The sequence below is a fragment of the Theobroma cacao genome, chromosome 4, assembly GCF_000208745.1.
Source record: "Theobroma cacao cultivar B97-61/B2 chromosome 4, Criollo_cocoa_genome_V2, whole genome shotgun sequence".
Classification (NCBI taxonomy): Eukaryota; Viridiplantae; Streptophyta; class Magnoliopsida; order Malvales; family Malvaceae; genus Theobroma; species Theobroma cacao.
In genome coordinates, this window is record NC_030853.1 from 20,195,199 (window position 1) to 20,206,875 (window position 11,677).

At 33.6% G+C, this 11,677-nt stretch overlaps 1 long non-coding RNA gene across 1 annotated transcript; it reads right to left on the reverse strand.

Moving 5' to 3' along the window:
• Positions 4,098 to 5,765, reverse strand: LOC108661714. The gene is made up of 3 exons (XR_001927487.1): positions 5,725 to 5,765; positions 4,995 to 5,068; positions 4,098 to 4,126 (listed from the first exon to the last, which is right to left on the reverse strand). It is a non-coding gene; the product is annotated as an uncharacterized LOC108661714 (long non-coding RNA).

The window sequence follows — 11,677 nt, forward strand, 5'->3', positions numbered from 1 at the left end:
GAAATTTCTAGACTTTTCCAAAGTTTTGGTGGAGTAAATTTTTAAAAATTACACTTTTACCCCCGTAAAGTGAAAAATTACATTTTTACCCCAAAAACTGAAAAATTACCCATAGACATATTTTTCATCCCTTATACTCATACAATTCTCCAATTTGTCAAATGTGATCTAAATTCTCTCAAAATCTCAAATTTTATCCGCGGGTGGAAAAATTATAATTTTGCCCCTAGATAATGAAAATTTCGGTTTGACTCTGAATTTATCCTCGAACTCCTAATTACCATTTTGAGTCATCCCTAAACTATGAAACTCTTAATTTCACCTTAAAATTCCTATTTGAACTAGTTCGAGGCTTAATCTACTTAATGGTACCATTAGGGGCAATATCATCTTTTAACGATTTCTCGAACTTCCTAAATATACAAACATTCTATCAAGCATATGAATGACATTATAATTATTTTACAAAGCAGGGTTTGACAGGCTTGATGCATACAAGTGTTGTTGCATGCAAAATGGCAATGCCACGAAGCAAAAATGAGGAGTTTAGTTTTCATAAGTAATGGCTTTGCAATTAGTTGGAAGCGTTTAATAAACGATTCTGTTAGACTGTTTTGTATATCAATATAAGCAACAGGTTGTTTAACAGTTATTTCAACCAACATGCAATATTCATTAAAAGCTTGAGATGTAAATTCACTCCATTGTTAAGACGAATGGTCTTGATTGTATTATCAGGAAAATGTACTCACAAACGAATGATTTGGACAAGTAATCTTACAAATGCCAAATTGCAAGCAGATAATAAGCACACATGTGACCATGAAGTCAATGCATCAGTTAAAACTATAAAATATCTAAATGATTCACATGATGGATGTATAGATCCACATATATCACCTTGAATATGTTTAAAAAATTTAAGAGATTTAGTCCTAACTTTAGCTAGTGATGGCCTTATAATTAATTTGTTTCCAAAGCAAGCAACACATAAGAATTTATCATATTGAAAATTTTTTTGGTTTTTTAATGGATGACCACATGAATTTTCAATAATTTTTTGCATCATTATTGATATGGGATGGCTTAACCGGCCATGCCAAATATTAAAATAATTAGTAAACTTTTGATTTATTATAGTATGATTTTCAATTATTCTAATATTTATGCAGTACAATACAAAGAATAAAGCGGGTAATTTTTCCAATTCACACTTCTTACTTGAGATAATAAATGTAATATAAAGATATTAATTGTCTCATTCATTCATTATCTCAATGTGATATCCATTCAGACCAATATCTTTAAAACTTAATAAATTTCTTTAAGACTTCATTGAAAATAATGCATCCTCTATTGTAAACTTTATTCCTTCAGGTAGTACAATATTGGCTCTTCAATTAATCTTGTACTACCACATATTATATTGACATTAGTTTTTCTTATTGTCAAAGGGGGAAAATATTTCTTATCTTTAAATATAGTGTGCATTGTAGCACTGTCTTCTAAATATATATTTGCATCATTGACCTTGGATTCAACCAGATGAATATCCATATTTTTAAAATAAGATATATAAGAGAAAATTTGCAAGTTAACATAAGTGAACTTTAAATACAAACTTTATTATTCAAATACATAAGAAGAATATATCATTTAAATATTATGAGAACATATAAAAACATATTATATATAAAGTTATACTAAAATATACCAACAAACTATTAAGAAATTTCATTTTTAGATATTTACATCATCAATCAGATGATCAATTCCTCTTTTAGCATGGACAAGAAATTCAGCAACATCCAGATGTCTTATATCAACTTGGCCATGATTAAAATCATCTTAAATAAATTTTGCTTCAATATATATTTTTTCTTTTTAGCTTTCAATGATACTTTGTAAAGTTCAACAAAATATTTTGACGTACAACAGGTACGTAACCAATGGCCTTCATAACACATCGATGATAGACAATTTTTTATATTCCTTTTATTTTGTCCACTTTTCTCTTTTTCTTGTATCTCTTCATTGTTCATCAACTTCTGGTTGATTTTTTGGTGGGTTATAATATTCATCCATACTTGCTGGGTAGTGAGTTAAAAATGGTTATCCACTCTTGATGGGTGGTGGGTTAAAAGTGTTCATCCACTCCTAGTTAAAAGTATTCATCCATTCTAACGGGTTAAAAATATTCATCCACTCATAGTGGTTAAATATATTCATCCACTTCTGGTGGTTAAATGTATTCATGCACTTCTAGTGGTTAAATGTAGGGGATTTTTTTTTAGCCCTTAAAAATAACGTGTTTTTATAAATAACCCTCGGGATAATTTTAACTGTTTTTAGCCAACAGAATAGATTTTGGGACAAAAAAGCCCTTAATGAGCTGTCTTCGTAAGCGTGCATTCTCAAACAGGCGAAAAATGGGAGAAAAAAAAATATGCAAAGATTTGTTGTGCAAAATACCCTTTTTTTTTCGAAGGTTGTGCAAAACAAAATAATGTTGCATGAGATGGGTTTTCAGAGATTTGTGACATGGCATTCAGATAATAGGAGAAGAGAGATATTAAATCAAACGAGGAACCGGTCATCATGAATGGAAAGCTTGGCTAATGAGGTGAAACAAAAACTCCTTGATACGGTGGTGAATTGAAAGGAGAAAGATGTGAATCCAAAGCAGGAAATGGTCTTGCTATAGCAGGCCATATGTTAGACGGTTGTCATAGGGTAGGGTTTAGAGTTTGTGAAACGTCATGTTGGGAATGTGTGACACGACATGCTCAGAGTTGGTGAGACGCCATGGAGGGAATCTGTGAAACGCCAGAGTTAAGAGTTGGTGACACGCCATGGTGAGAATTTGTGACACGGTAGCTTTCAGAGTTGGTGAGACGCCATGGAGGGAATTTGTGACACGCTAGAGTTAAGAGTTGGTGACACGGCATGGAGGAAATTTGTGACACGCCAACGTTTAGAGTTGGTGAGACCCCATGGAGGGAATCTATGACACGCTAGAGTTAAGAGTTGGTGACACAGCATGGAGGGAATCTGTGACACGCCAACGTTCAAAGTTGGTGAGACGCCATGGAGGGAATCTGTGACACGCTAGAGTTAAGAGTTGGTGACACGGCATGGAGAGAATCTGTGACACGCTAGCGTTCAGAGTTAGTGAGACGCCATGAAGGGAATCTGTGACACGCTAGAGTTAAGAGTTTGTGACATGCCATGGAGGGAATCTGTGACACGCTAGCGTTCAGAGTTCGTGAGACGTCATGGAGGAAATCTGTGACATGCTAGAGTTCAGAGTTGGTGACAAGCTATGGTCATTGTTTAGAGTGTGTGACATGGCAGTGCTTGAGCAGCTGACACGTCATGGTTTGAAATAGAGAAAGGAAAAAAAAGTGGGTAATTAACGTGGTAATCATTTCGACTTTCACTGAATTAATTCCCCTTTTTCAGAATAAATAAGAATATTAAAAGCCCATTTTTCATTTTAAACAGTTATTATGTCACGACCCGGAACTCCCCATCTGGCCCGTGACAACCGCCGCGAGGCCTCGACAGACATTCTTCACCCCGAATGCCTATTGAAACCTCACAAGGCTTAGCATCAACTTCCGTATCTCCCCGGTGAGCAACAATTATTAAATCTCGCATTTCAAAAAAATCATAAGTCATTTTCAAATAAGAACAATAAAATATTATTCTCTGGCTCACAGGGGTATTTTCGTAATTTTTCATCAAAAATCTCAAAACTTGCTAAAAATGTAGTAGGTAAGCAGAAAATATATATTTAATGATTTAAAAACAATTAAGTATCTAAAACGTTCATTTGAAAGCAAATTGTTGACAACTAGTACTATTCAAAAATAATAAATAAAATATCCTATTTTCTCATAAAATAAATTTTTATAGAAATATTCGTAAATAATTTTTCGCACATGAAAGTAAAGTAAAAATTGTATGAATAGAAATACAGATAACCAAAATATAAGTTTTGATCTGCAATGACACGTGGGCTCCAATTGACCAAGAGGATGTAAGACTGTGAACTCTTACTTTCTATAATGCAGTTCCGAGCTTAGTTCTCGTCCTACTCGACTATCTACAAACTGTCCTGAGCCTGAAAAATGTATAGGAAGAAGGGGTGAGATTTTATAATCCCAGTGAGTAAACAGATACCATCTAAAGTATCTAAAGCCGAGTAAATGGAGACAATTAAAATAAGTCATCATACTGTAATTTCATTACCTTTCAGTTCATTTCAACCAAATAAAATCAATCCATATAAATCGAGTAATCAACTTGGCTTATGAATTTCTTAAAACTTTGGCTCGTGCCAAAACTCATACTCGGTGATACCTTGCGCAGGGCATCTAACCGAGTCCGCCAAGGCTGTTAAAATTTTGTATACACTTAAAATATATTTTAGTTTGAGAAAAATACAGCCGTTCCTTGGCGTTGGCTGAGTTCCCCTTCACGTGGTGGTTTGGCGTGAAGTGAACCCTAAGCTTTACCCCAGGAGATACCCTACGCGCCTCTCCGTTCGAGGTAATAATATAATGGAGTTTACCGTGCCCCTCTAATAGGCTGGTCCACGGAACCCCCTCTGCAGTAAATAATTAATATATAATCCACCAATCAATAAAATTCATTCTAGCATGACATGGCAATTTATCGCAACCTAGCCTCTCAAGGCTGAATACACAGTATAAATAATTCTAACACCAAAATCAGTTTAGCCATTCATGCTCATTTATTGTCATAAGCCATTCAATTCAAAACCATAAATTTGCAACACAAACTAGCAGTCTCCAATTACTCTATTTTCAAAACCAATATTCGATTTTTCAGAAAATTTATAAAATCATTTTATAAAATCACAATTTCTCTTAAAACATAGCAATTTACCATTTAAACCCATTTTTCATAAAATCACACAATTGTATAAAACTACTCTAGATAATTAAGACGATAATAAGTTTACTCACAGTATTAGGAGTAGAAATACTCCTATCTTCCGCCCTCGGGTGCAGTCTCTTACCCGAAACAATTGACTCACCACCTATCCATAATCCATGACACAAAATTCAATAAATTGTGTCAATTTATCATAAATTATTTCAGGCTCTTATCCATGCGTATGCACTAGATAGGATTTGAAATGTCTAGACAATCGCTTAATTGCGGTGTCCGACCTAACTCGCCTATACACGGTGTAAATTCCTAAAATCCCCAATTCGACTCCAATTCCATCCATTTCAATTTCAATTATCCAATTATATCCACAATACCTCAATGACTGTGAATTTGGTCCAATTTATCAGTCCGGACTATAAATTACGCTTTTACCCCTAGTGGGTAAAAATTTCAATTTATTGCACCGAAAATTCCCATTTAATTTCCAACCTCATAATTCATCATTTTTCCACCCAATTCTCTTAAAATAAAGTCAACCTCATCCTCACATACCATTGGCTAGATTCGGCCTAGGGAAATTCATGGAGAAGATAAATATTTTTCTTGTTGTTTTACTCATAAACATGCTAAACTAACACTAAACACTAACATAGCTCAAAATCAAATTTATCTAACAACTTTCTCTCTCTAAACCCATATGACCAGAATTCAAATCATCCTCAAATCACATGATTCAACCATGAAAAATGATGGAAAATGCATGGGAAAGGTAAAGCACAAGACAAATTTAAGAAATGTTACCTTTTTTCACTTGATTTTTGAATTTCCACCTATTTTCCCTTTAAATTTCTTAGCTAGGGTTTTATTTTCTCCTTTCTCTCTCTTGTTTCTTGCTTGGCCGAATGTTGAAGAAGAAGAATGGGTGGGCTGATTTTTTTTATGCCTTTTTATTGTTTAATGAAATAATATTATTTTATTCATATTTTAAATATTTTATTAATTCATTTTTTTTTCTAGCCATCCACTTGTCCTATTTTTTTCACCATGCATTCCCTTTGACTTATCCAAGTCTTAAGTGAAATTTCCAGATTTTTCCAAAGTTTTGGTGGAGCAAATTTTTCAAAATTACACTTTTGCCCCCGAACTTTTCAAAAATTACATTTTTACCCCAAAAATTGAAAATTTTCCATAATGCATAATTTTCACTCCTCATACTCATTTCACACTCCAAATAATTAAATTTGATCAAAATCCTTTCAAAAAATTAAATTTTCGATTTCGAATGGTAAAATTACCATTTTACCCTTTTACTCCAAATTATACCGAAATTAAAATTTTTCACTTCTAAACCTCAAATCTTACTCCAATAAGTCAAATGGGGCCAAAAATCTTTTCTAAAAATTTCCATTTTGTCCCCAGGTGGCAAATGACCATTTTGCCCCTAGATAGCGAAAATTCCAGTTTGACTCCAAATTGATCCTCGAACTCCGAATCACCATATTAACCCATTCTGGGACTTTAAAATTCTTAATTTCATTGTAAATTCTCTATTTGATCTAGTTCGAGGCTTAAATCAACTTTATTGTACCTCTAGGTACAATACCGACTTTTGTAAATTTTTCAAGACTCTCTTAGCATGTAAACATGCTATCCACCACATGTATGTCATCACAAATATTTCTGTAGAGTCGGGCTTGTCATCTTCTCCCCCACTTGGATCAACCATATGATCCTCCTTCTTGATTGACTTCGACATCCGGCTAAATATTAATATTTTAATATTATTTTATTAATAAAATATTATTTTATTCTAAAAATTTTATCTTGTCTCCTTGGTACCCAAAATACCTTATTATGCCTCACTTGACTTCCAAATCGCCTTTTATCTCACAAATTCTCCTCCGATAAAATTATTATTATTTTATTATTATTTTCTCACTTGCGAAATATTTTATCCTAAACTACTCCTTTCGTCTTTTATCACTTTTAAACATTTTAATTGACCTCAATTTGCATTCGATCAACTTTATTTATCACCATATCAAAGTATGGGGTATTTCAATCTCCCCCACTTAAATAGAATTCGTCCTCGAATTCCCGTCGATGTTGCGTTATCAATCTCCTTCTATGATCCTACTCCTTGTTCCTTCTATAGGGACATTCAATTTATTCACCTCGTTCACCTTCAGTTCAATTAAATGCTTTATTTATGGCAATTATCATCCTTTGGAACTGGATCAGTAATACTTTTCACAACCATGATCTCTTATATCGAGACACTAAGCATGCCTTTATCACCATTATTAAATTTGAACCATAACTTCACCTCAATTATACTGATTTCGATCACATATCATACTTACTTATGTATACCTAATCATCATTTTATTAATTCGCTCCGTACCAAATTTCTCAACCTTGATTCATCCATCTTATACTGGTCTATACACTTCCTTTAATAGAGTTCCATTAAGAACTTAAACAATCCAAGGTTTACCTTCAAAGTCACTCATAACTTTAATCGTTCATTGCATGTCCGTTAACACTTTAGCTCACTGACCTCTCTGGACACTATTTCAAAATCTCCCAATTACTGAGAACCATTCTTCACTTTAGTTAGTAAAATTATCAATTTCATATATACATATATACATGCATTTTCAAATGTCAACATCTCTCTTTATATATAGGAATCCATGTGTTCACATGCCTTGGACTACATTCCCCCTTTATTCATCCGTATCCCAATCCTAGTTTCAATATAATAATTCTTATAGTGCATGTCAACCTTCTTATTATACTTGTGTATAACTTCATATCATTCATATCATTTCCAACCATATGTTTGAGTTTCCTTATACTATATATCATTCATCACAATGTCATCTCCATTGAATTATAATCTATTATGCGTGTATGCTTTATAATCCTATTGATGCCTCAAAGATTTATCTCAACTTGATCATTGCATCTCATGCAATACCACAATTCCTAAGAGTCATCCTTTTGTCCTTAATCATCTTTCATGCCTCTATATTACCTTGTATCTTTCTTGCATTACGATATTGATTTGTCACTTAAGACTCAAACCCATTTGAATCATGTATGCCTTAAGCATTTTCGAATTCCAATTTCCATAATATATTAGGAAAGTTTCATTATCTGACTTCATTTTCAAGGTCAACTTCTATCATCCTTTGTTCCACTCCTTCATATGAACATAACATCATTCTTCCTTAACCAATTTATAAATTGTACTTGAAATTGTAAAACTTAAAACTAGATTCTCCTCAAGTATTTTTCAATATTAATACTAATATCACTCTCAGCTTACAGCTTCCTTTTTATAATCACATAACTTAGTGCTTGCTTTAACGAGATCCAGAGTAAAACTTCTCTTGAGTATTTCCTTGGGAATATCTATCTTAAACTTATGTCTCACAGCATGTGATCCCTTAACTTGTGATTTAGCCGTTAGGCTTCTCAGCAAGTTTTAAAAATTTTACGTTTCATACTTGCTGTGTATGATTATAATCTCTTCTCAAAGATGTTTATGTATTCCTAAAACACTTAATCTTAAAGGTATATAAATACGTACTCATCCATTCAATCCCTAACTCATCTTCATAGGTTTCTAGGGTGCCACACAATTAGCCTCATGTTGTTACTAACCCTTGTCATTTTACTGTATCAAAACAGATATTACAAATTCTCGTAATGATATTCTATATAAACTGATTTTCTATACCAGTCTCGTAATTCTTCCTTCACACTTTCATTATTTGGTATCTCATCTCAATATAGTCATTTCAAGAATCTTTTTAAATTTTTTTTCTTTTAATTATATGCCCATATACAAGGCAATAAAGAAGTTTTTCAATTCATTTGGGTAAACATTCTCCAGAATATTTAAGACTCCCAGATAACAAAACACAATGACCAACAACCAAAATTCAATTTGTAAGCTCATTATCGTGTCACTCCCATCTTACTCATGCATCATAAGCGTGAAGTATTCGGAGCATTACAGCGTTGAACAGTCAATGTTGAAGTACTGTAGCTATTAGAAATTTTCTCATCAAAGCTATTTGTTTGCATTCAAAGTCACCACATCAATCATTCTCAACCAGTGGTTTCCCTTTTAGATATATATCATGAGTTCCATAAGTATAGGTACCTTCTATTTTCTTGTCATACACACTAAGCCAGATTAATACTTTCATCTCATGTCATCTTTTGACGTTTATCAACATTCATAAAATTCCACCTCAAAACATCCTTTCCATACAGTGTAATAAGTTCATGATAAATATACCACTCCACACATAAGTTGCTTACTATCTACAACTTTCCTCAAATTTATTGTCATCCTTATCCCATTTATCTTCTTTGTCTTATACTCCAATAATCTTATTGACTTTCGGTATAATTAACTACGAAAACAGCTCAGCTTCCTCCTTATTTTATTCTCACAATCCTTACTGAATCAAAATTTTATATTCCCCATATTCCATAATTTAACTTCATTGGGTTATATTTGTGCCCAACTATTACCTCATAGTGTCATAACATCACTGAATAATCCCCTTCATGCTTAAATTACAATCATTAACGTAATCACATTATCCATTCCGAATGTCATTTATAACCTTATTGCTTCCTTCTATAACCTTCCTCAATAATTATATTACCAATTTATCTCTGTTATACTAAAAGATTCCCATACATATCCAATTATTTAAACTGCTATTTTACATTCCGTTCGAGTCATACAAAATAAAAGCCACTCCTAACTCCTTTACACAGGTAACTACTACATCTTCCCTTAAACGACACTTGCCTAGATTTATGACAATACAACTTCAACTAAAGTATTAAACATCTTTAGGTTCCTCATTGTCCTGATCCGGGCACATCAATGGATCCTCTTCCTCCTGAGATTTTCTCCTTTGTTCTTCAATCCAGGCTTGTTGTATTCTCTTATATTCTTCATCACTCACCGGTGTAGCATTTCTTCCACAACCGGGAGGAAAATGTCGTACACCTGACACTTTTCTAAGAGGTTTACTTGCCACTGTTACTGTCTCCTTATCCTTTTCTGGTTGTCCCCTTACATTTCTCCCACAACCTGGTGGAAAGTGTCGGACTACTGTCACGCTCTTCCTAGAACAAATACCTCCTTCGGCTATCCTTAATTTCCCCCTTTCTTTAGCATATTCCTTAGATTCTCTCAAAAGGGAACCTCTCATGCTTACATTAATATTATTACTATCTGCACTTTTTGGACTACTCGATTTGGGTTGCCATCGGCTCCTAGCAGTAGAATCTAGCGATCCCTCGCTAATACTATGAGAGACGTTGGGACTACCGTTTCTCCTAGACATGGTGTGTGTGTCACCAGCGCACCTCAAAACCTATATGCAACCAAGTAGTAATTACTTAATCATTCATGTATCCCAAAAGTAGGTAGGTTTCTATATGTAGGTGCATGCATTCTATTCAATCTAACCTAACTTAACTTATCTTAACTTAACTGGACTTGGGGCCACGCAGTGTCAGTGTAGATTCCTTAAAACAACTTTAAAATCAAAAACTTTAAAATCCAAAGCTTTAAAATCAAAATATCTGATCTTTAAACCATGCTCTGATACCAATAAAATTGTCACGACCCGGAACTCCCCATCGGGCCCGTGACAACCGCCGCGAGGCCTCGACAGACATTCTTCACCCCGAATGCCGATTGAAACCCCGCAAGGCTTAGCATCAACTTCCGCATCTCCCCGGTGAGCAACAGTTATTAAATCTCGCATTTCAAAAAAATCATAAGTCATTTTTAAATAAGAACAATAAAATATTATTTTCTGGCTCACAGGGGTATTTTCGTAATTTTTCGTCAAAAATCTCAAAACTTGCTAAAAATGTAGTAGGTAAGCAGAAAATATATATTTAATGATTTAAAAACAAAATAAGTATCTAAAACGTTCTATTGTAAAGCAAATTATTGACAACTAGTACTATTCAAAATAATAAACAAAATATTCTATTTTCTCATAAAATAAATTTTTATAGAAATATTTGTAAATAATTTTTCGCACATGAAAGTAAAGTAAAAATTTTATGAATAGAAATACAGATAACCAAAATATAAGTTTTGATCTGCAATGACACGTGGGCTCCAATTGACCAAGATGATGTAAGACTGTGAACTCTTACTTTTTATAATGCAGTTTCGAGCTTAGTTCTCGTCCTACTCGACTATCTACAAACTGTCCTGAGTCTGAAAAATGTATAGGAAGAAGGGGTGAGATTTTATAATCCCAGTGAGTAAACAGATACCATCAAAAGTATCTAAAGCCGAGTAAATGGAGACAATTAAAATAAGTCATCGTATTGTAATTTCATTACCTTTCAGTTCATTTCAACCAAATAAAATCAATCCATATAAATCGAGTAATCAACTTGGCTTATGAATTTCTTAAAACTTTGGCTCGTGCCAAAACTCATACTCGGTCAAGACTACCATAGACGGGTGACGCCTTGGTTGCTATCATTGGTGGAGGACATTGATGCTTGGAATGTCTTCCCATGGGGGCACTATGTTTGGAAGCTGACCTTGGACTACTTTTTGAAGGGGTTCGAAGTGCTTGACTCAAGCATGACAAAGGAAACTCGGTTATGCTACAACATTTACGAATTCCCATGGGTGATACAGGTACTATCACGTAACATTTTTCAGTTTCCTTTTGAAAAAAAA